This window comes from Danio rerio, chromosome 17 (genome assembly GCF_049306965.1).
Source record: "Danio rerio strain Tuebingen ecotype United States chromosome 17, GRCz12tu, whole genome shotgun sequence".
Lineage (NCBI taxonomy): Eukaryota > Metazoa > Chordata > Actinopteri > Cypriniformes > Danionidae > Danio > Danio rerio.
Window position 1 is genome coordinate 27,360,176 of NC_133192.1, and position 23,908 is coordinate 27,384,083.

The following is a 23,908-nucleotide window of genomic DNA, read 5'->3' on the forward strand; positions in this document are numbered from 1 at the left end:
ACCAGGTAAAATGGTGACATATAAGACACTATTTGACCTACAGAAAGAAGAAAAAAAAACATCACCTAAATCATCTGAAATAAACAACAGTCTGGTCCTTGTGTTGTGTTAGAAAAAAAAAGAGACTGGATAAAACATTTTACCAAGCTTTGCAGAGTTTCCTGAAGTGGCATATCTACAGTGCTCAGCAAATACAACTCTCAAAATATCTTTTGAATTCGTGTTTTTATAGGAAACTATTATATTTGTGTATATTAGATTAGTCAGTACTGATGCCAAATCTCGAGCTGATCTAACAAATAACTTGTGATAACGGTCCAAAAATATAGTAAGGTCAAATTTTATAATTGAAAAATATTGAATACAAATTTAATAAGGAAAAATCAAGAGAAGCATGAAAAATTGAGTCGAAATTTTGTATGTTGTAGTTTGCTTTTGCAATATTTAGCTTGAATTTAATTGTATCATCTTTCAATTTCTAAATATTTGGTGATTAAAATATGATTTTAATAAATACATTTGCTTAATAATTCTGTTTTATTTAAATGCACCAAAATACATTGCCTAATTTGAGAAATGGATAAAAATATTCATTTTCACAATGGGCTGTACTCAATTAAGCTGAGCACTGTAATTTAATTTTTCATTTTATTTTATGCAAAATTCCTAAATTTACATACAGATAGGTGGATGGAAACATAGCTATTGATACGTTTGAGGAATTTCTTGTCCAAACCAACAGCAACTCTTTTAGAGCTTCCAAAAATAAGAAAAAAAGACGAAATTGGCCTTCAATTTCTTAGCGTGATCAGCAGCTGGTGAGTATTGAATGGAAAAAGAAGCAGGAGGGGCTGCTGGGGTATGCTAAAGATGACTTGACATCATTAAACATGCAGTCGCTGACATCTGCACATCAGGGTCACGTTTTCCTGTGAGATCTTCCAGCTGATGTGCATTGTAGATCGTAAATCATTCCTGGAGTGCGAGGCAGAAAGGTTTATCTCATTGCGGTAGCTCATGTTTGTGTTAATGCGGAAGATGAATGAGAAAAAGACTGATGTGCGGCTTGTTTGCAATGGAGGAACGTGACTTATCGCTTAAAGTGCCCAAAATGGACATGACATATAAAGAATACAGGTGGGATGGAGGACTTGTGAATCAAGCTGAAACTGTTTGAATAAGCATGATTTTGTTTTGAATTTAAAATGATTAAAAATGGATCAATTGAAAATTAAGAGTAAGTCCTAAAGCTTAAAACTTATAAAAGAATCATAAACAATTTATAAAAAAAAAAAAAAGATCATTAATTCATAAAGGCATGTCAAATTATGCGGATGTACTTCAAAAGTAATGTGTTTTTCTCTATTTTTGTTTTCAAATATGCATTTTATACCAAGATATAATATAATGAATAGTCTAATCTCAAGTAAATGGAAAAAAATAAAGAAGAGTTCAATGTTATATTTGTCAGTGAGTTATGAAAATGACTTTTCTTTTTCAATTAAGCAAATTTTTCTGTGAATATTGGCAGATATTTGTTCTAGTTTACATCATAAACTCAGTGTTTTAGAGCATTTTCACAGAAGGATTTGGTATATCATGTAATTTTGCTCCAAAAGCAAGTGTATCTTAATTATTATTACTTGATTATTATTTGAAACACAAGCTAAGCAAATTACTGAAGGAGATTCTTTGTAATCGGAAGGTACAGTTATTTTTGTTACTTGGTCTATAAAATGTTTTAAATGGACCTTATTGAAACCATTTATATTTCAGCTTTTCACTGTATACTGTATAAGTACTGTTATCCACATTGTCTTGCTGCCAAATATGTTTGGTTAAGTAAGGTATAATGTGGACATTTAAACATTTTATTAGGTTTAAGTTTAACCAATTTTACTAATATCTCATTATAACTAGGTTAAACATGTTATGGTTGTTTAGATGAATCAAAATGAATATCAATAAACAAATCTAGTGATGTAGATTAATAATTGTCATACATATCATATCATATATTATCATTCTCAGAGCATTGCTTATATGTTGCTATAAACTCCAATGGATTAACCGTTAATGTTTCACCTTATTTCCTGCCTAGATCAAGTCTGCTGCTGGATTTATCTCGATTCAAGGGATGGACAAGGCAGGAAACCAGCACATATTTGAAATACTTAAAAAAATAAAATAGTCAAAACACATGGGTGGCAGCAGCCCCTCTCAGACGACCACAGCCATAACTGAAAGCAAAACCAAACATAAAGTGTCCAGGTCTTCTCTCATCTTCCACTGTCGTCTCTCTTTCTTTTAAGTTTCCAGAGCTCTTCTGTGAGACTTGAGTGTGCGGCACTACTTAACACTAGCCTCGCTTCACTCTCACGGCTTTTTGCTCTAACCCACTCACTACATTTATTTTATGTCAATGGGCTCTATTTTAACGATCTAGGCGCAAAGTCTAAAGCGCATGGCACAAAAGCTTTAAGGGCATGTCCGTATCCACTTTTGCTATTTTAAGGATGGAACAATACACTCTGTGCACTGGTGCATGGTCTAACAGCATTGTGCTTATTGTCTTAATGAGGTATGGGTAGGCCCACATAGAATCTGCATGCGCACAAAATACACAGATTTTTTGCCCATGATTGAGTCTATATTTTCACTTGTATTTTACAAATGTGTGCACATGTATATTTATTCAGTTCTTAAATTAATTTCAGTAATTTAAAATAAAAATGTTCATGTGATTTATTTATATTACAGTTTGTAAAGTAATATTTTCTGTTTTTTAGTAGATATATTACGTGAGAGACTTGCTTTTATTACCAAATAAGTGGATCTAATTGTATTTGCATTGTAAACATTAAAAATAGTTAATAATTTATTATTTTTTTATTTTATATATTAAGCTTTTATTTACGATACTCAAATTTTATACAGTCATTGCGATACTCCCAAAATCATTCCAAAATTCTGCGCAGAAATAGCAAAAAATCTCTGCAGATTCTGTCTGGCCCTAATTATGGGTGTGTTTTGAGCATAATGTGCATTGAACCAATCAGAGTCTCATCATCTCCCATTCCCTTTAAGAGTCAGTAAAGCGCAAGTTATATATATATGCAGTATAGGAGTTGTATCCAAACACACCATCTTATGCCCTATATTGTTTTTATTAAAACAAATATAAATATGCATATCATAAACAATACTGCTAACAATAGTAATAATAATAATAATAATAATAATAATAATAATAATAACATTATACTAATGCAAACCGGTCAAGAATAAACTGAAAAAAAAGGCATGGAGGCATGAAGGCAAAGAGGCAGTGTTTTTATATTTATGTAGAAAATAATAAGTTTTGTAACATTTTAATCTTTTAAATCTTTATATGTAAATATATCCGTGTATTGCTGTACATCCTGTGTATATTAAGCAATGTGTAAGCGTTTGAACCCACATAGACGCATAACTAAAGCTCTCTGCGCTGTACTTTAGACCTGCTTTTAGATGGTCAATGGCACAGTCTATTTCAGTTGTTCAAAATAGCAACATGCCAACAATGCACCCTAACACACCTCCTTTATAGACCGACACACCTATGAGTCCACAAAATGGTACAAATGAATTTGCTATTTAAACATTGTGGTGCAAAACAACTAGGGTTGTGCTGGTCTGAAAATAGCAACAAATTGCGCCGAACACATCTTGCACCTTATTGCGCCGCATGCATGATAGGGCCTAATATGTTTTGCAAGATACTATTTCTGTCTTCCTTTTTATTTTTTTATATTTAATTCAGGGTATACTTTCTTTTTTTGTTTTTTTGTGGGGTCAGTAATCTTTTTGTTTTTGTAAAGGAATGAATACTTTTATTATTATTACAGGATTAAATCAGTTCATCAGAAGTAATAGTATAACATTTTACTGTGTCAAGAAAATTTGTGAGAGAAATGTATAGGGCTTTCACAAAACTGATTTTTTCACAAAAATTTTTTTTAACACTGATGTTCATTACTGGATATTCAATAAATCAGGATATTCTTTACTTTGAATCACAGGAATAAATGCCATTTAAAAATCTTTAATAAGAGAACAGTTCAATTGTAATAATATTGCAGATTGGTGCAGATTTTTGATAATCATATTACTGCAGCCTTGTGTCACACAACCAGCGATCGCTTTCCAGAGATTGCTGGTTCTCAGACGAACTCTCAGGACTACATTTCCGCATTCCCCAGGACTACACATTCATACATGCACTGCTCCCAGACACGCACGCCTGCTCATTCATCTACCCTGATTGCAAGCACCAGCTGATCCTTGTCACAGACTGATATCCCTCCATTCATAAGCCACTCATTCACGCTTCCAGTTTGCCGAGTCTTGTTTTCCCAGTGTGACATTACAACGCGTTTCCCTGTCTTGTTTCTCCGTGTCTAGACCCTAGCCTTGTATCCTAGTTATCCTGTTTAGCCGCCTGCCTTTCGACCTTTTGCCTGTTTATATCAATTACGATTCTGGACTGTCTATACATACCCGTTTGCACCTGATGACCACTGCTTGCCTGACATTGAATAAATCTGCATATTGGATCTTACCTCCTGTTGTCCTCTGTCACTCCACCCAGTCGTAACACCTTGCTGGTCATAATTATTTTTCAAAAACATTTAACAATCTTAATGATCCCAAATGTTTGAATGTCTGTTATCCTTTCAAGTTTTTTTTTTTTAATTTATATATTTATATTTCATGTTTTTTTTGTTTTTTGGGGGCTGGGAAAAAAGTTAATAAGGAACATGATCAAATAAGCTAAATTAAAGATGGAAAAATTTCTTGAAGCTGTCAGAGTCCTGGTCCATTTCAGTTTGTCCTGCTGACAGGGCTGTGTTTAGCTGTGTGGACTGGCTTCATCCCAGACTGAGATGGGTAATTAGTATCTTACATTAGACGTAAGAAATTAGTCATAGAAACTCTCAAAGCCATGCCGAGCTATTAGAGGAGCTCATTTTAATCCATTAGATGTCGTTTTGGCGGAAAATAAACGATAATTAGCCCAATGATCATCCTCCTCTGTCTGTGGAGACTATATATGTGCCTTTAAGGAAGAAAAAGAAGCGGCAGTGACCATGTATTCAGTTTTTATAAAAGGACAGATGGGCGTCAATCTTCCCCAGCTGGACTGTGTGTGAATCTGATCTCTGTCAGATTGTGTTATGGACTCTGACAGGACAGGTGAGCTCCGGACACACTTTATTTCTGACAAGGAGGACTTTAGGTTTGGCTGCAATTCTTTTAAATCAATGTGTTTGGCACATTGCAAGAACTCATATTCATATGCATTTTTGTTTTCTATTTTTTATAGCTTTTATGTTTATGACTTTTATGCTCCCCCCCTCACCACCAAAAATATGAAAAAAATGCTTTTCTTTCATTTGTGCATCTTTGTTTATGTTTTCACATTGTCAATTTTAGTTTCAGTAATTTTTTTCTCAAGACTCTTTTCAAAATGTCTAAAGAACAGGCACACATTGTTATAGTAAGAGTAATAGTAATCGATTTTTGCTTTGGAACATTTAATGTTTAGTGTCTGTCTGAATTATCTGTTTGTCTGTCTGTCTGTCTGTCTGTCTGCCTGTCTGTCAATCTATCTTTCTGGCTGAAGTGTCTGTCTGTCTGCCTACCTGTCTGTCTGTCTGGAGTATCTATTTGTCTGTCTGTCTGCCTGTCTATCCTTCTGGCTGAAGTGTTTACCTGTCTGTCCGTTAGTCCGTCCGTCCGTAGTGTTTATTGTCTGTCTGTCTGTCTGTCTGTCCGTCTGCCTGAAGTATCTGTCTGTCTGTCTGTCTTCCTGTCTATCTTTCTGGCTGAAGTGTCTGTCTGTCTGTTCTATCTGTCTGTCTGTCTGTCTGTCTGTCTGTCTGTCCGTCCGTCCGAAATATCTTTTTCAGATTGTATCTCTGCTCATCCATCTATCCATTTGTATCTTTATTCACCCATCTACCCGTATTGTTCATCCATCTGTCCATTTGTATTTCTATTCACCCATCTACCCGTATTTTCCATCCATCAATTCATCCATCTGTATTGTATATCCGTTCACTCATTTGTTTCATATAAGTACATTCACCCACACCTCCATCAAATTGTCTATAGTATATCCATTCAACAATACATCTGTCTATGCATCCATAATTGTACCATCGACCTGCTGGATCCAACACTTTTACATTTTTACATTTGTACTGTATGTATACAGCAGTTAAGTGTGTGCGCTGTCCGTGGTGCTGATCTTGCTTCATTTGGTATTCTGTATGTTGTGCAATCTCAAAGTTATAATATGTACTTCTAAGGCCAAGATCATGGCACGTGACATGTACTATTCTAATAAGAGAAAAGCATTCAGCGTACTTTCAGACAGGGACATTCAAAGAATGAAAAAGAAACCTGACATCGTTTCCAAAAAGTAAACCTTCACAATAATTAATGGTTGTTTGTGTCTTTTTGCTTCAAGACTTTTGGATGCGCAAGGCGGTGCTCATTTGCTGGAATGAATAAATTCTTGACATATTATTTTGAAAAATGGGCCCTGGTACCTGGCGGCGGGTGTTCATGCATGTTTGATCTATTCAAATGCCAGGTCTTATTTACTCTCTCAGGGAAACCTTGAGAGCTTGAAATGACAGTCTCTCTTCATCTAAATCACGGCTTCATGTCATCGCCGGAACAGAGACAGAGAGGAACTATGCGTTCCCTCTCAACCACATGTAGCCCTTATTAAAAAAGAGCTTACTTAAACCCACTTGCATCTAAAAGCAGAGCATAATATATTTTTATACATAGAAATATACAGAGATTATAATTATATTTTTCATATTATGGTAATCTAATAGACAGAGAATATTAACAGACCACTATTCTGTTAAGAAAGTGTATTTTAGTATGCATACTATTATAGGAGTTATATGGTATGTTTCCCTTTAAGTAACTCGTTCGCTACATTTCAGTGTTTGGTTGATTTGCACTTGGGTGAAAATGTGCTTTTTGCTATCAAGTTTGTGTGTTAATACCTGATTGGGTCTATACCAATTAGTCCCCGCCTCTCTTATAGGTGAATAAACTATTATTGGTTTATCGAGAGAGCTGAGGAGAAGATCGAGAGAACGAGACCGCAGAGGCTTGTCTCTGAGAGAAACTTGAGTATTATAACTGCAAATCGTGAGTTATATACAGTCTATATTGACTTAAAGTGTTCTAAAGCTGTTTAAGAATCGTAGTGTATGCATTAAGTGTTATAATTGCGAGTATATTGAGACCGTTTGCGAGCTGAAGACATTGACGCTCGTGTGAGACCATATCCTCGTGTTTTAGCTGCCTGCTACACTAGACTGACGCAGTGTTTTAGCGAGTGAACTGTTAAGAGAGTGAAGCTCGTTCAGGAGGACAGATTCATCGCATCGGCGGGAGTGTTCATGCTGTGTGCTGACGCTGCATCGGACTGACGGTTCGCGGTGGGGAACATCGATCGCGGGACAGACGGCATCGCGCGGAACGGACGGACATCGATCGCGGGACGGACGACGATCGTGACGGCTGCAGGAAAGCCAGGTACAGTTGCAGTGTTTTCTTTTTGCTCTTTTAAGAGTGAAGAGGCCATTTTGCAGTTTCAAAGGCCACTACGCACCCGAGCAACATAACAGGCCTGCATCGAGGGTGGGTGAGACTGTATATGTGTGTGTGTGTGTGTGTGAGAGTGGGCCCACTTTCAATATTTCAGTGTTGCAAAAGTGTTCATTGCTGTTAACGTTTACAAAAAAGAGCGAAAAAGGTGTTATTTTTACATTTATATTTGGAGAATATTTGCTTTGAGATTCTATAATCTGAGATACGAATGCAGTAAATAACTGTGAGTAATCTAAATCATTCAAGGGTGAATTTACAGTTTTAGTAAGGGAGCGTCTAAAAAGTGCATCAAGTCACCAAAGTGTAAAATGCTTATTGCTTAAGTGATTGGGGTCCAGTTGTTGGATACTCATACTGTGTTTGCTAACTGAAGGTTAATAACTGTTTCACTTTACAATTAGTGTTTTATCTATTGTGTATTGATATAAGGTTGTATTAATAATTTATATCTTATTATAAATAGCATTATAATTATATTTATACCTATAATATCACCTATATAAATAACCAATACATCTATACTCATATTTATTTTATTTTGTTTATTAATAAATTTCTATTTGTTTATAACTTAATTTGTTTTGCTTACTTATTCATTGAAGATCTCTAATAGTGGTATCTGATTAGGGGGAGTGAAATAATAGTCGAGAGGCTAAACTGTAGGAATCCGGTGCTCCACCCTATAGAGCTTAGGTCAGGACAAAGCCTAAGAGGGCAGGGGGCGCTACACAAATTGGGGGCTCGTCCGGGATACACTCTCACCTTTTCCTGATACACTAAGAAGAGTAAATTAAACACCTTAATACACGTTAAGAACACTGAAGAGGAAAAACTGACACCATCCTGTAACTAACTGCTTATTATTGAGAAATGTCTTTCAGAAGTGACCCACAACTGCAGAGTGAACTTCTTGAGTGGTGCAGAGAAGCAGTAATCGACCCAGCTCATGCGTTGTTGCTGACAGGAGTACCACAAAACACTGAGACTGCTTGCATTGAAAAAGTGGCCGAGAGTGTGAAGCTCTTTGGACGAGTACGGGTTCGAGACTCAAAATGTGGAGCCACTCCGACAACTCTGTTAGTGCTGTGTGAATGCAGAGAAGTTGTAGATTCCACTAATTGCCCTGAGGAATTGCATCCTACAGATGGTGAGGAAGCCTGGATGATTATCTTAGCTACGGAAAGAGAATCAGCTCATGTTGCTCCAGCAGAGTTTGCTGACAAGCTCTCCAAGTTTCTGAAGGATGAAGGCAAGTCTATGACTGATGTACATGCTCTATTTTCTCCACAGAGTGCAAATCCCAGTTCACCTGAGTCAATAATTCGTGCAGTGGGTGAAATTCTTGAAAAAACAGCAAGACCATCGAGTGATGGAAGTGCCTACCGTCGTTTACGTACCTTCTCTGGTATTGTTCCAACCCCTGTAGGAGAAGAAACTATGGATCACTGGATTGAACAAGCTAAGTTGATGATATCTGAATGTGAGTGCTCTGAAAAGGAGAAACGGAGAAGAATTGTGGAAAGTTTAAAGGGACCAGCCCTGGAAATCATTAAAGCTGTCCGTATGTCATGTCCGGATGCTGAAGCGGTGAAATATGTGGAAGCTCTGGAAAGTACTTTTGGATCTTCTGAGTCTGGAGAAGACTTATACTTTGCTTTTCGGCTTCTTAGACAGTGTCCTGGTGAGTCACTTTCTGCTTTTCTGAGAAGAATGGAGAAAGCACTGACTAAAGTCATCCAAAAAGGGGGACTGACTTCTGCGAATGCTGATAAGGCTAGAGTAGAGCAATTGATTCGAGGAGCTGTTGAATCCGACATGATGCTATTGCAGTTGCGATTAAGGGAGCGGAAAGAAAATCCACCAACTTTCCTGAGTCTGTTAAATGAGGTTCGTGAGGCTGAGGAGATAGAAGCCACTCGACGCAAGATAACTGCTACTGCAAAGCCCATACACTTGCAGGAAGAAAGCATTTGTCCCACTGTTGTACATGAACTTAAAGCAGAAGTTCAAGAATTGAGGGCTCAGATAAAAAGTGATCGTTCAAATATTGCTTCATCCATGATGATCGAGAACAGAGTGAAACCACGCCAATTAAGCCCCACAGACTCAAAGGAAGTAGTCAAAGAGACTGAGGTTCAGATGTTGAAAAAACAAGTACAGCAGTTACAACAACAGTTAGCTATAATGAGTGTTGGTCAAAGTAATTCAACAAGCCATGCCCAGTTACCACAAACCCCTGTTTCAAGTTCATCGCGACACCAGCTTTCAAAACCCAAAGCTGACTACTTTTGTTACCGATGTGGTGAAGAGGGACACATCGCAACTAAATGTAAAGCCCCTGAAAATGCCACTCTTGTAATCAACAAGCTAGTACGTTCCTTAAAAAGGGCTAAAGGAACAAAGAGTGATCCGAACAGCCATGCTGAAGATAGAGCTTGTTTTTCAAAAAAGAGCCAGATACACAGCTGTGAGTCAAAGGGTCTTCCCAAGGGTTTAGTTGGACCAGCGTCTACCATTGCAGTGAAAGTAGGAGGACATCCATGCTATGCTCTTTGGGACAGCGGGTCTCAAGTCACTATTGTTTTCGACTCCTGGTATTCTGAACACCTGTCAAATGTGCCCATACTTCCTCTTTCTGGCCTATCCATCTGGGGCCTAAGTTCATCCAATTATCCCTATAAAGGATACATTGTAGTTGATGTCACATTCCCTGTTGCTCTTACTGGTGCAGAAGAAACAGTCACTATCCTTGCTTTAGTCTGCCCAGACCCTAAAGGACCACAGCAGTTTCCATTAATCATCGGAACCAATGCTAGTTTCTTCCAGCGAATGACAAATGGTGAAGGTACTAATATCACACGCAGTGCCCACTCACTCAGAATTCAAACACACCTGGACACCACATCTTTTGCTGTCGACCAACCTGAGGGCCAAGTGAGATGGAAAGGCCCAGGTATGCTTAATGTACCATCACAAGGTGAGCGATATGCTTCATGCAAAATTGAGTCTGACAAACCTTTGAGAAGAGACATCTTTCTCATTGAAACCCCTCCTGTTGATTCCCTTCCTGCTGGACTGCTTGTTTCCCCTGTCGTTCTTTCTTCATCAGCAGTAGATGTAAACAATTTTAGGATCTTGATTCAAAATGAGACCAGCAAAGAACTCTCAGTTCCTCCAGGGACTGTAGTTGCTCAAATATTTCCTACAGATACAGTCACTGTTGCTCATGGAGTTACAGAGTCTAACGATCAGATTAATCCTGACGTGTTTAACTTTGGTGATTCGAACATACCTACAGCTTGGGAGAAAAGATTACGCTTGAAGCTGGCTGAGAGAAAGAATGTGTTTTCGACACAGGAATGGGATGTAGGCTTGGCTAAAGGAGTCACCCATCAAATTAGACTGCATGATCCTCACCCATTCAGAGAGCGTTCAAGGCGCATTGCCCCAGCCGATATCGATGATGTCAGAAGGCATCTGAAAGATCTTCTAGCTGCTGGTATCATTGAGGAGTCCAGAAGCCCATATGCATCGCCTATAGTAATAGTGCGCAAAAAGAGTGGTGCTGTGAGAATGTGCATTGATTACCGGACTCTAAACAGTCGCACTACACCCGATCAATATGTCACCCCTCGCATTGATGATGCATTAGACTGCCTAGCGGGAAGCAAATGGTTTTCAGTTTTGGATTTGCGGAGCGGCTATTACCAAATTGCGATGTCTGAGGAAGACAAAGAAAAAACTGCATTTATTTGCCCACTGGGGTTCTACCAGTTTCAACGTATGCCACAAGGAATCACTGGGGCCCCAGCGACGTTTCAAAGATTAATGGAGAAAGTGGTTGGAGATATGCATCTATTACAAGTGATTGTCTATCTTGATGACCTCATTGTCTTTGGAAGCACACTGGAAGAGCATGAGGAGCGATTGATGAAAGTCCTCGACCGACTGGAGGAATGGGGGCTGAAAGTGTCTATCGACAAGTGCCAGTTCTGTCAGCCAAAAGTCAAGTATGTGGGACACATTGTTTCTGCTGCAGGAATAGCTCCAGACCCCGAGAAAGTTGCTGCGGTGACTCAGTGGAAAGAGCCTACTGACCTAAAATCTTTAAGATCTTTCCTTGGATTTTGTGGATTTTACCGCCGTTTCGTTAAGAATTACTCCTCCATTGTAAGACCTCTGACAGAGTTAACGAAAGGTTACCCACCTGCAAAAGGAAAGTGTAAGGTGGACGGAAAGAAGTACTTCAAGGAGACTGATCAATTTGGTGAGCGTTGGGACAACGCATGTAAACAAGCTTTTCAAGAGATAATCAAGTGTTTAACTCAGGCACCTGTACTTGCCTTTGCTGATCCATCCCTACCATACGTACTCCACATTGATGCAAGTCTGAGCGGCATTGGTGCTGTGCTGAATCAAGAACACTCTGATGGACTTCGACCTGTTGCTTTTGCTAGCAGAAAGTTGAGTGCTTCAGAACAGAGATATCACATACACCAGCTAGAGTTCCTTGCATTAAAGTGGGCTGTTGTAGACAAGTTTCACGATTACCTGTATGGAGTTCCATTTGTCGTGAGAACTGATAACAATCCTCTAACTTACGTACTGACAAGTGCAAAGTTGAATGCAACTGGTCATAGATGGCTAGCAGCCTTGGCAACATATAACTTCAGCCTGCAGTATAAGCCAGGCAAACACAACATTGATGCTGACGTGCTTTCCCGTTATCCTGCGGAACCTGCCACTTCCTTCTCTTGGACTGAAATTCCACAGTCTGGAGTAAAAGCTATTTGTCAGTTGTCCAACTTGTCTTGGAGTGATGAAAAGTCCAGACTGATAGACCAGTTAGGCGTTTCACCTGGTAGCATCCCCGCTGTTTACTCTTGTCCTGCGTTGCTTGATGTTTGTCATCTAGAGCAGTTGACTCATGCTGACCTAAAATTGTCACAAGAACAGGATCCTGTTATTGGCAAAGTAAAACAATACGTTGCACGAAACAAGCCACTCACCCCTATAAAAGGTTCTGATCCTACCCTCACTCTCCTGCAACGCCAAGGTCCCAAACTTGTCATTCGAAATAATCTGTTGTACAGAGTCACCAAAAACCAAAGTGGAAAAGAGAAAGTTCAACTGGTGTTGCCAGAGAAATACCATTTAACAGTGCTGCGGTCTCTGCATGATGATTCTGGTCACCTAGGAGTAGAGAAGACCACAGAGTTACTGAGAGATCGTTTTTACTGGCCACGTATGACCAGTGACATTGAGCAATACATCAAAAATTGTGGTCGTTGTATTACACGCAAGACCTTACCTCAAAAGTCTGCCCCATTAAGCCACATTACCAGCAATGGTCCACTAGACTTGGTTTGTATCGACTTCTTGTCCCTTGAGCCTGATAGTAAGGGTATTGCTAATGTGCTAGTAATAACTGACCACTTCACCCGCTATGCACAAGCATTCCCTACTAAAGACCAGCGAGCTGTGACAGTTGCCAAAGTGTTGGTAGAAAAGTTTTTCGTTCATTACGGGTTGCCCTCACGCATTCATTCCGATCAAGGAAGAGACTTTGAAAGCCGGTTGATACAGGAACTTCTGGGAATGTTGGGGATCCGCAAATCACGGACCACACCTTACCACCCACAAGGTGACCCACAGCCAGAACGCTTTAACCGTACCCTTCTGTCAATGCTAGGTACTCTGGAGCCAGCCCAAAAAAGTAAGTGGAGTCAACACATCACTCAGCTTGTACACGCTTATAATTGTACAAAAAACGAGGCAACAGGCTACTCCCCTTATCAGTTGCTTTTTGGAAGAGAGGCTCGTCTGCCCATAGACATATGTTTTGGCATTTCACCTGCTGGTGAGAAAGGAGTGACTCATCTGCAATACATTGAGAAAATGAAAGCTGAACTGCAACAAGCATATCAGCTGGCGGCTGAGACTTCGTTGAAGGCTCATCAAAGAAACAAGAAGCTCTATGACACAAGAGTGAAACCTCAACTGTTGACTGTTGGAGACAGAGTGCTCATTCGAAATCTTGCTGTAAAAGGAAAGAACAAACTCCAGGACCGATGGAATTCCTTACCATATGTGGTTGTGGAGAAGTTTAAGGACTTACCGGTCTATAAACTGAGGCCTGAGCGTGGAATGGGAGCAATAAGGACAATGCATCGAGACCACTTGTTACCTGTTGGAGAGAATGTGAGATTCAGTAAGGCGAATGACTCGAATCCCTCAACACAGTCACCTGTAACAAGAGCACAATCAGGAAAAAGAGTACAAAAGGAAAAGAAAGTTGAAAATGTTGAGCAAGTAAGAGATGAAAACCATGAGACATCTGAGAGTGAGGATGACAACCTTTGTTATTACTACCCAAAGTTAATTCCTGCTCTGAGAACTCTGCCAACACCTCAAATTGCTGTGGAACCTGAAATTATACCTGCTGAATATGGTCCAGAACTAAATTCAGAGTGTGAAGCGAGAAAAGATACAGTGGAAGAGGAGGAGGCGAGAGAGGTTCTCAATCAGCCTGCTGAAGCTGTGGATGATCAAGGTGTAGGAGACAATGACCACAGAAATGTTCCCAAACCGGGGTCTGAACCTGCTGTGTGTCGTAAGTCTACGAGAGAAGTGAAACCAGTGATAAAGCTGAGTTATGATGATTTGGGCCGACCCACTGATAAACCATTAACTATGGTTCACCGAGGGATGGTAGTACACATTGAAGATTTGTCAAAGACCCGAAAGAGCTGCAACACAGTTTGGTGTCATCCCATGGCTCAGTGTTCCCAGTGTGTCCCTACAGCCCCTGGCCCTATTGTCAGAACAGTAATTAAATTTTAAATGTCTCATGAGGGCATGAGAAGTTTAGAAGGGGGAGGATGTAGCCCTTATTAAAAAAGAGCTTACTTAAACCCACTTGCATCTAAAAGCAGAGCATAATATATTTTTATACATAGAAATATACAGAGATTATAATTATATTTTTCATATTATGGTAATCTAATAGACAGAGAATATTAACAGACCACTATTCTGTTAAGAAAGTGTATTTTAGTATGCATACTATTATAGGAGTTATATGGTATGTTTCCCTTTAAGTAACTCGTTCGCTACATTTCAGTGTTTGGTTGATTTGCACTTGGGTGAAAATGTGCTTTTTGCTATCAAGTTTGTGTGTTAATACCTGATTGGGTCTATACCAATTAGTCCCCGCCTCTCTTATAGGTGAATAAACTATTATTGGTTTATCGAGAGAGCTGAGGAGAAGATCGAGAGAACGAGACCGCAGAGGCTTGTCTCTGAGAGAAACTTGAGTATTATAACTGCAAATCGTGAGTTATATACAGTCTATATTGACTTAAAGTGTTCTAAAGCTGTTTAAGAATCGTAGTGTATGCATTAAGTGTTATAATTGCGAGTATATTGAGACCGTTTGCGAGCTGAAGACATTGACGCTCGTGTGAGACCATATCCTCGTGTTTTAGCTGCCTGCTACACTAGACTGACGCAGTGTTTTAGCGAGTGAACTGTTAAGAGAGTGAAGCTCGTTCAGGAGGACAGATTCATCGCATCGGCGGGAGTGTTCATGCTGTGTGCTGACGCTGCATCGGACTGACGGTTCGCGGTGGGGAACATCGATCGCGGGACAGACGGCATCGCGCGGAACGGACGGACATCGATCGCGGGACGGACGACGATCGTGACGGCTGCAGGAAAGCCAGGTACAGTTGCAGTGTTTTCTTTTTGCTCTTTTAAGAGTGAAGAGGCCATTTTGCAGTTTCAAAGGCCACTACGCACCCGAGCAACATAACAGGCCTGCATCGAGGGTGGGTGAGACTGTATATGTGTGTGTGTGTGTGTGTGAGAGTGGGCCCACTTTCAATATTTCAGTGTTGCAAAAGTGTTCATTGCTGTTAACGTTTACAAAAAAGAGCGAAAAAGGTGTTATTTTTACATTTATATTTGGAGAATATTTGCTTTGAGATTCTATAATCTGAGATACGAATGCAGTAAATAACTGTGAGTAATCTAAATCATTCAAGGGTGAATTTACAGTTTTAGTAAGGGAGCGTCTAAAAAGTGCATCAAGTCACCAAAGTGTAAAATGCTTATTGCTTAAGTGATTGGGGTCCAGTTGTTGGATACTCATACTGTGTTTGCTAACTGAAGGTTAATAACTGTTTCACTTTACAATTAGTGTTTTATCTATTGTGTATTGATATAAGGTTGTATTAATAATTTATATCTTATTATAAATAGCATTATAATTATATTTATACCTATAATATCACCTATATAAATAACCAATACATCTATACTCATATTTATTTTATTTTGTTTATTAATAAATTTCTATTTGTTTATAACTTAATTTGTTTTGCTTACTTATTCATTGAAGATCTCTAATAGTGGTATCTGATTAGGGGGAGTGAAATAATAGTCGAGAGGCTAAACTGTAGGAATCCGGTGCTCCACCCTATAGAGCTTAGGTCAGGACAAAGCCTAAGAGGGCAGGGGGCGCTACACACATACTGAATGGACACTGACTGGAGCACATGTGACAATATCTTTGCTCTACTCACGCACTCCACCAGTTCGCCACGCTCTCGCATGAGCCCCTGCGCTGGTGCGCTTAGTCTCCTAACAAGAGCTGACAGGCTTTGCGTTAAAAAGACTCCACAGAACTCAAGTATGTTTAGAGCTACTTAATCTTGGTTGTCTGTTGCTTACCCTGTGTTACTAATTACTAATTTGTCATTTAGCCGTTGCTTTTATCCAGTGTGACATGTAGCAAGCCTACACTTACTTATTCCCATTCTATGTCTAACTAAAATCAAATAATGGCCATCAATGACACTTATCTCTAAATTAGCATCTCAGCACAGTGCCTGGTGGCTAATGGGTTTAAACGTGACTTAAAGCCTATTTATTTACTTAAAGTCGTTTTTATGTCTCCGAATCCATTATGGGACGGAAAATGTAATATTTTACAGATGGCCTAAAAAATGCTAGGCTTAATTGAACAAATGTTGACAATGTCAAACTATGAATCCGCTGGGGTGAGTTTTGTGTGATTGAAGGTTGCATTAAGCAATGCTAATTCTTTTGTTGCTCTGTTCTCTGTAATTTGCAGTGATCCATGTTCTGCTGTTTTTTATTTTCCGTTCCATCGTACCGCACGTGACGTCCTCGACCCAAATGAGACTACAAATGTTAAACCGAATTCAGTTTTAAGCAGCATTCTCTGACTGTTCAATGTGTTGTTTGAGAGCCTTGTGTTTTTGTGTAATGTTAATACGCACTGTAATGTTTTCATCCTCTTGTGATAGTAGTCCACTAATGAGGCTACAGCTGGAGGGGAGCTGAGGGCACTAAACATGTCTGCTTCCCTTTGATCGGCTTTAATTATGTACATGTCACGGCTCGTGAAATCTCTGACAAGTGGTCGGACAGCAGCTTAACACCCCTCATCTCCACCATATTCGGTATTTATTCCATGCCCACAGCTTTTTTTCTCTCTCTCTCCGAGTCTGAGGTGTTGATTTTACCCTTTAAGGCTAGTTTTGTTATTGTCATGCTCTTTTGGATGCTTTCTGATTGTCATAGTTTGATCATCTTAACGTGTTTTTTATCCCTCGGGTTGATTTTTAAAGTGCATGAAGAAGAGTATGACTGGTTTGACATACTAAGAGGGTGAAAAAATGTAGATTGCTGCTGAGTGGTTTGAGGTTGTAGGGTTTAAAATCTTCCTTGTCCAGTTTAAGTATGTGTTAGCACTACTTGTGGTTTGGTTCTCTTGGTTTGATTAGTCTGGAACAACAAAAAAAAGTTACCTTACTAAAAAAGCTACCTTAGATATGTAACAAATCTAAATGCTTTTATGCATATACGAAACATCCAAATCAATGCTGTGTGCTGAACTAAGTGCTCTTGTTTAATGTTAAGATCATGGTCAGTTTATCAAGATCCCTTGCAAATTATTTGGATGCAGCGAGAATCCAGAATACAGCATACAATTTTTTTTCACAAACATGAACTAAAAAAATAAATTCTGTTTGATGAATAAATCGTTAACAAATTCCTTAAGGGCCGTTTAATAGGCAGATTGCAGAAGGAATGGATGAATATTTGTATCAGTTGCTTTTCATCTTTGTTGCTTACATGTGTTGGTATTTTTATCAATTGAGAACTCGTGATGAGCTAATAAATGGAGTCGGCAAAAGGAATTTATCCGTCTCTCTCTCTCTCTCTCTCTCTCTCTCTCTCTCTCTCTCTCTCTCTCACACACACACACACACACACACACACACACGCACACACACACACATATGCGCGCGCACACACAGAAGAGGCATGCTTCCAGTGACTAAAATTGGCAACATTGCGGCCATGTATAGAAAAACCAGCTGCTTGAGCGTTCTGTGGAGTGTTCATGTTTCAGTTGAACTGCATCCGAGTTTGTTTGGAGGCCATCTAACTTTTCAGAAATGTTATATATGTCTCTTTATTTAACCAGATAAAAACCCATTGAGATCAAGATCTCATTTACTAGGGTGACCTGTCCAAGAGATCTACAACACAAGATTTATAAATAAAATAAACTAATAAATAATAAAAAATAAAAATAAATAAATAAATAAACTAATAATAATATTAAATAGAAAGTTAAGATAAAATATATATATATATATATATATATATATATATATATATATATATATATATATATATATATATATATATATATATATATATATATATTTTGTTCAGCTATACCACATTACAATATGTTTAAACACATACGCTGAGAAATGGACCTTTGTTGTTGTTTGTTAAAAAGATTGGAGTGAAAAGATTCGATTGGGATGAGCTCAGATATTTTCTGTTCAAACTGAAGAGTATTCCTGGATGAGGGGGCAGCATAACTAAAGGCTCGCTTTCCTATTTCAGTTTGAACTGGGGGAACAGTCAAATGATCAGATTCACTTGAACGTAGGGCATACTGGCCTCTTGACTTATGAAGAAGGGAACTTGGGTATAAAGGCACAGACCCTTGCAGAGAGCCTTGTAGACCAGAGTAATCCAGTGGGGATACCTCAGCTTTGGCAGACAGTTCACAATGATAAGTTTGTCTACGACAACCTGTAACAAACATCAGTGTGCTGTGATAAACAGAGTTTAAAGGCTCAAGACATTTGTTTGAAGCATTCATATATAAAACATCACCATACTCAATCAATGGTAAATATGTTGCAGATACAAAATGTTTAAGAGATCTAAGAGAAAAGCAGGATGCATTTTAATGTATACCCAAGCTTAACTCTCAATTATCCAATTAAATTTGCCATGGGTGCTTTGAGGGAAAGTTCTTGATTAAGTAAAAAACCTAAATACTAATATCTGGACACTGAATTTATGTGTTCATCTTGGGGGGTAGTAATTAATGGTTAGTTCTGCACAGGGGTGGAACAATTTGTGAAAATAATTCATTTAGATTTATCCATATTTAAAAACCAATTTTAGATCCTGAAGATGAGACTGAACAATATTAAAAGCAGACTATAAAGATTATATGGCCTAAACAAGTAAAGGACAGTGAAATGTTAGTTTGTTTGTTTGGTCCATTCAAATTTAGATGACAGTGTTTGTGTTTATTCAGAAGAACCACGTTTACAAAGCAGTCGCAAACCTACAGGCCTGTTCACCTGTTCTGGTAACTATAAGGTAAACTATAATTATGTGGCAGTGCAGCAAGAGTCCAACATTCCCCACTGCATTCAGTGAAAAAAAAGTGTGGTTCATAATGAACTTTCATAAAGAAACAGCACATGAATTGTGATCACCTCTGAAGTTACAGTTATTGTCCTTGGTGTGATCAGAGTTTTGTCTATTGTTTTTCTAAACTTTTTGTCTGTAAATTGGAAAGGGAACAGTGGAATGGGGATAAAAAAGCAAGACCTTGGAAAGAACTTTTTTAACATAGTAGTTCTTTTAAGCTGAGATTCTCAGAACACTATCTGAAATGATTGAGACACAAGCTCAGTGGTCAAACACATCCTTTAGTGCCTTTAAAAAGAAAGAAATATGATAAAATAGCAAAATTGAATGGGAAAACTCATTCTGTTTCAAAATTTCAAGAATTCAGACTTCATGTCAATATTGGGAGCAGAAAAGTAGGTCACACTTTACAAAAGGTTCATTAGTTAATGTTAATTAATGCATTTACTAACATGAACAAACAATGAACAATACATTTACTACTGTATTTGTTCATGCTAATTAACGTAAGTTAATGAAAATACAGTAGTTCATTGTTAGTTCATGTTCAACTCATGGTGCATTAACTAATGTTAACAAGCATGGACTTGGATGTTAATAATGCATTTGTAAATGTTCAATTATGATTAATAAATGCTGTACACGTGTTGTTCATGATTAGTTCATGTTAGTAAATGCATTAACTAATGAACCTTATTGTAAAGTGTTACCGAAAAGTATTTATCTGCGCTAATGTTTTACAGTACAAAACACAGCTCACGTAGAAGTCACTTTCAAAACAAGCAGCTTGCTGTGAAAGTAAACCCAACATGTTCATCGTGAATGCATTGGGTAATTTGAGTGTTGAAATCTGTCACTCTCAGGTGCAAATTCTGATTATGTGATTTTCATACAGAGTGTAGCGCTGTCGCCTCACAGCAAGAAGGTCGCTGGTTTGAGCCTCGGCTGGATCAGTTGGCCTTTCTGTGTGGCGTTTGCATGTTCTCCTCCAGGTGCTCCGGTTTCCCCCTCAAGTCCAAAGACATGCGGTATAGGTGAATTGGGTAAGCTAAGTTATCCATAGTGTATGTGTGTGAATGTGTGTCTATGGTGGCTCGTTCAGACTAGCAGCAACTTTGTAGCTGCCTGCCTCTCTGGTTGGCGATCTGCTGCCAACGCAGGTCTGTGTTGGTATATACAGCACAAATACAACCGTCTCTGGATTACGTGGAGGATTGCGTGAGCTCTACAGGTGTTTCCATTGGCTGTCGCTCAAGAAAGTTGCTCTTCATTTGCATAAAGTTGAAGGATTCTCAACTTTGTCGCATTGCTCGACATGCATCACCTGGTCGCCAATGGTCGCTTTCGCTTGTGTAGATGGAGGTCAATGGAAGTCTCCGTTAAAATGAACGGTCGATTTGCTGCTGTGAGTCATTTGTAGTGTAAATAAGGCTTGGGTGTTTCCCACTGATGGGTTGCAGCTGGAAGGGCATCCACTGCATAAAACATATGCTGGATAAGTTGGCGGTTCATTCCGCTGTGGTGATCCCAGATTAATAAAGGGACTAAGCCTAAATGAAAATGAATGAATGAATGATTCTTATATAAATTATTGGATTTTGTTGTCAGTATGAGCATATAGTGGATCCTTCTCTTTTTGAGCGATTATCATTTTTATAACCTTTGAATTGCTGACGCAACCTTACACACGTGATTGATCCTTGTGATTAAACCACTACAAATTCAAGTGAAATCAAGTCAAGTAAAAAGTGATGTTTTTGTCGTATTGCTGACTGGGTTCTGCTCTTTGCTCTTTCCTCCACCCCCTCTTTGAAGTCCCCGCAGCAGCATGAGTCTAGTACTCTCCAAATATTTTGTGACATGCACTGTTCTTTCTTATTATGTTAACACCCAGAGTCTAACTGCAGTGTGGAGCCCAAACACAGATTAGTACACTAATCTAACCTAGAGGCTCTACGATGGAGGGTGCCATTAACCATCAGCACTGAATCGCATTCAGTACTAACCACATGCTTCAGCAAACACAAGGAAACCCTTCATTATCATTAGTTCGGATTACAACCACATATCCACCTCCACAGGCTTTAGTTGCTGATTAGATTAAGAGGGAGAGTGATTTTCTACATAGGGACAAAAAGCCTGTCTGATTTAAATACAAGTTAAGCTAATTCAATGCTACAATGTTGTGTTAAAAAACAACGACAAAATAACACAATGCAAAAATACAAACAAACAAACGAACAAACCCAAAACATTAGTTGATTCCCTAATTTTTAAGCTGCAGCAAATGTTTGCACGGATAAGGTGATGACGTCCACATATGTTTTCAAATGTAATTTATTCCTGAAATGGGAAAGCTTATTTTTCAGCAATTATCGCTTCAGTCGTCAGTGTCAAATGATTTTTTAGAAATTATTGATTTGGTGCTTTGGGACATTTCTTATTATTTCCAGTTCTGCTTAATAAATAAATATATATATATATATATATATATATATATATATATATATATATATATATATATATATATATATATATATATATAGGAACAATGGATTTTCTTTCAGACTTCTTTGAGTAGAAAGCTAAATGGCATTTATTTAAAATGTTTGTAACATTACAATTTACTGTTGCTTTTGATGAATTCTTGCTGAATAAAACTATTCATTTCTTCTTTAAAAATCTGATCCAAGAGAACAGTGTAAAAGAGTGTCAGGGTTCTGCCACTCTGATCTTGTAAATTCTTGTTTTGGTGGCAGATCTTTGACACTACTCATGTCTGGTCCTGTTTCTGTCTCTGTGTGCGCGCGCCGTCGTGGGTGTACGCAGAGTGTGCGCGCTCCTGCTTGACGTGGCCGCGTGCGCGCTCTGCGTCCCTCAGACGCGTGCGCTCTTGTACTCGTGTTTGTGTTTTCGTCTGTCAGCAGCATGGTGTTTCATTCCCAGCGTCTCAGTCTTGTTGGTTTCGGTTTTGGTCGGCGCTGGGATGAAGCATGCATGCTGCATATGTGAGCGCATGGTGAGTTTTCATTCATCGTGTGCTCGTGTCTTGCGTCTCTTGTCAAAGCACGTGGCTCGGTGTTTACATTGTGGTCACGTGCTTTTGTCGTGTGCTTCAGTGTTGTGTTTGTTGTCATGAACATGCGGTTAATGAGTTCTCTCATTGGCTGCATGTTCTTGTTGTGTTATGTGAGCGCATGGCTTGTATTGTCTCTCTGTGTCATGCGCTCTCCCGTCTATTGTCTTGTCCCACCCTCCTTGTTAACCCATTATTAGTTAATTGTGTTCACCTGTTTGTGTGTTAATCTTCTATAGTTTATATACCCCTCACTTTTGCTGTCCTGTGTCAGTTCGTCATCACATGTCGTTGTATGAAGTCTTGTCCTGTTGTTTTTCCAGTCATCATCCTTGTCAGCCTGCCCAGTCCTGTTTGTATGTATTTGTTTTGTTAAAGTTTTCCCCCTCGGGGTAGTTTATTTTGCATTTTATTTTATTTTTATTATTTAATAAATTCCCATTTATTCTGCACTTGAGTCCTCGCTCCTTTTTCCCCATTTCCCATCACCAACCCTGACAGTACGAACTGACCAAATTAGAGGACTCAGCGGAAATGGGACTATTTCTGCGCCCAGCTTGCTCCCAGCATGAAGGACCCATCGACCAACCCCCAGCCAGAGGACTGTCTCACAGGCAGAACCATCGCCCCTTTGGCATCTACGCCGAGGATCTTCTCGAGGCAGTCCGGGGGCTTGGGTTCAGTGAGACCACCCTCATCCACATCTTTCTGGCTGGATTGGATGAGCCATTCGATTGGGAGGAGCTGGGTGATATCGGGACATGGACGTATTGGGAGGTGGTGGACTATTCCTGTCTGAGGATGGAGAGGGAGATCCTGGAGGGGGAATGGACCCCTCTCACCACCACCACCAGCACCATCTCCCAGTCCATGTCCTCCCCCCAAGGGTTAACCCGCACCCAAAAGCGGAGGCGGAAGAGAAAGGCCTCTTCTGCGAGGGTTGCTCCAGCCCCTGAGCGCCCTCCAGTGTCGGCTCCAGCCCCTGAGCGCCCTCCAGTGTCGGCTCCAGCCCCTGAGCGCCCTCCAGTGTCGGCTCCAGCCCCTGAGCGCCCTCCAGTGTCGGCTCCAGCCCCTGAGCGCCCTCCAGTGTCGGCTCCAGCCCCTGAGCGCCCTCCAGTGTCGGCTCCAGCCCCTGAGCGCCCTCCAGTGTCGGCTCCAGCCCCTGAGCGCCCTCCAGTGTCGGCTCCAGCCCCTGAGCGCCCTCCAGTGTCGGCTCCAGCCCCTGAGCGCCCTCCAGTGTCGGCTCCAGCCCCTGAGCGCCCTCCAGTGTCGGCTCCAGCCCCTGAGCGCCCTCCAGTGTCGGCTCCAGCCCCTGAGCGCCCTCCAGTGTCGGCTCCAGCCCCTGAGCGCCCTCCAGTGTCGGCTCCA

At 39.7% G+C, this 23,908-nt stretch overlaps 1 protein-coding gene across 17 annotated transcripts in view; it reads left to right on the forward strand.

Moving 5' to 3' along the window:
- grid1a (glutamate receptor, ionotropic, delta 1a) overlaps window positions 1–23,908 on the forward strand; it is a 492,444-nt gene that overhangs the window by 50,962 nt on the left and 417,574 nt on the right. For 2 of the 17 annotated variants that reach the window (XM_073928571.1, XM_073928579.1), the window contains exon 1: window positions 14,938–15,407. The exons of 14 other annotated variants lie outside the window; for them this stretch is intronic. The gene's annotated coding sequence lies outside the window, so the exon portion shown is untranslated. Of the gene's footprint in view, window positions 1–14,937; window positions 15,408–23,908 lie in introns of those variants that run through there. One more of the 17 variants, XM_073928573.1, reaches the window with a different exon arrangement.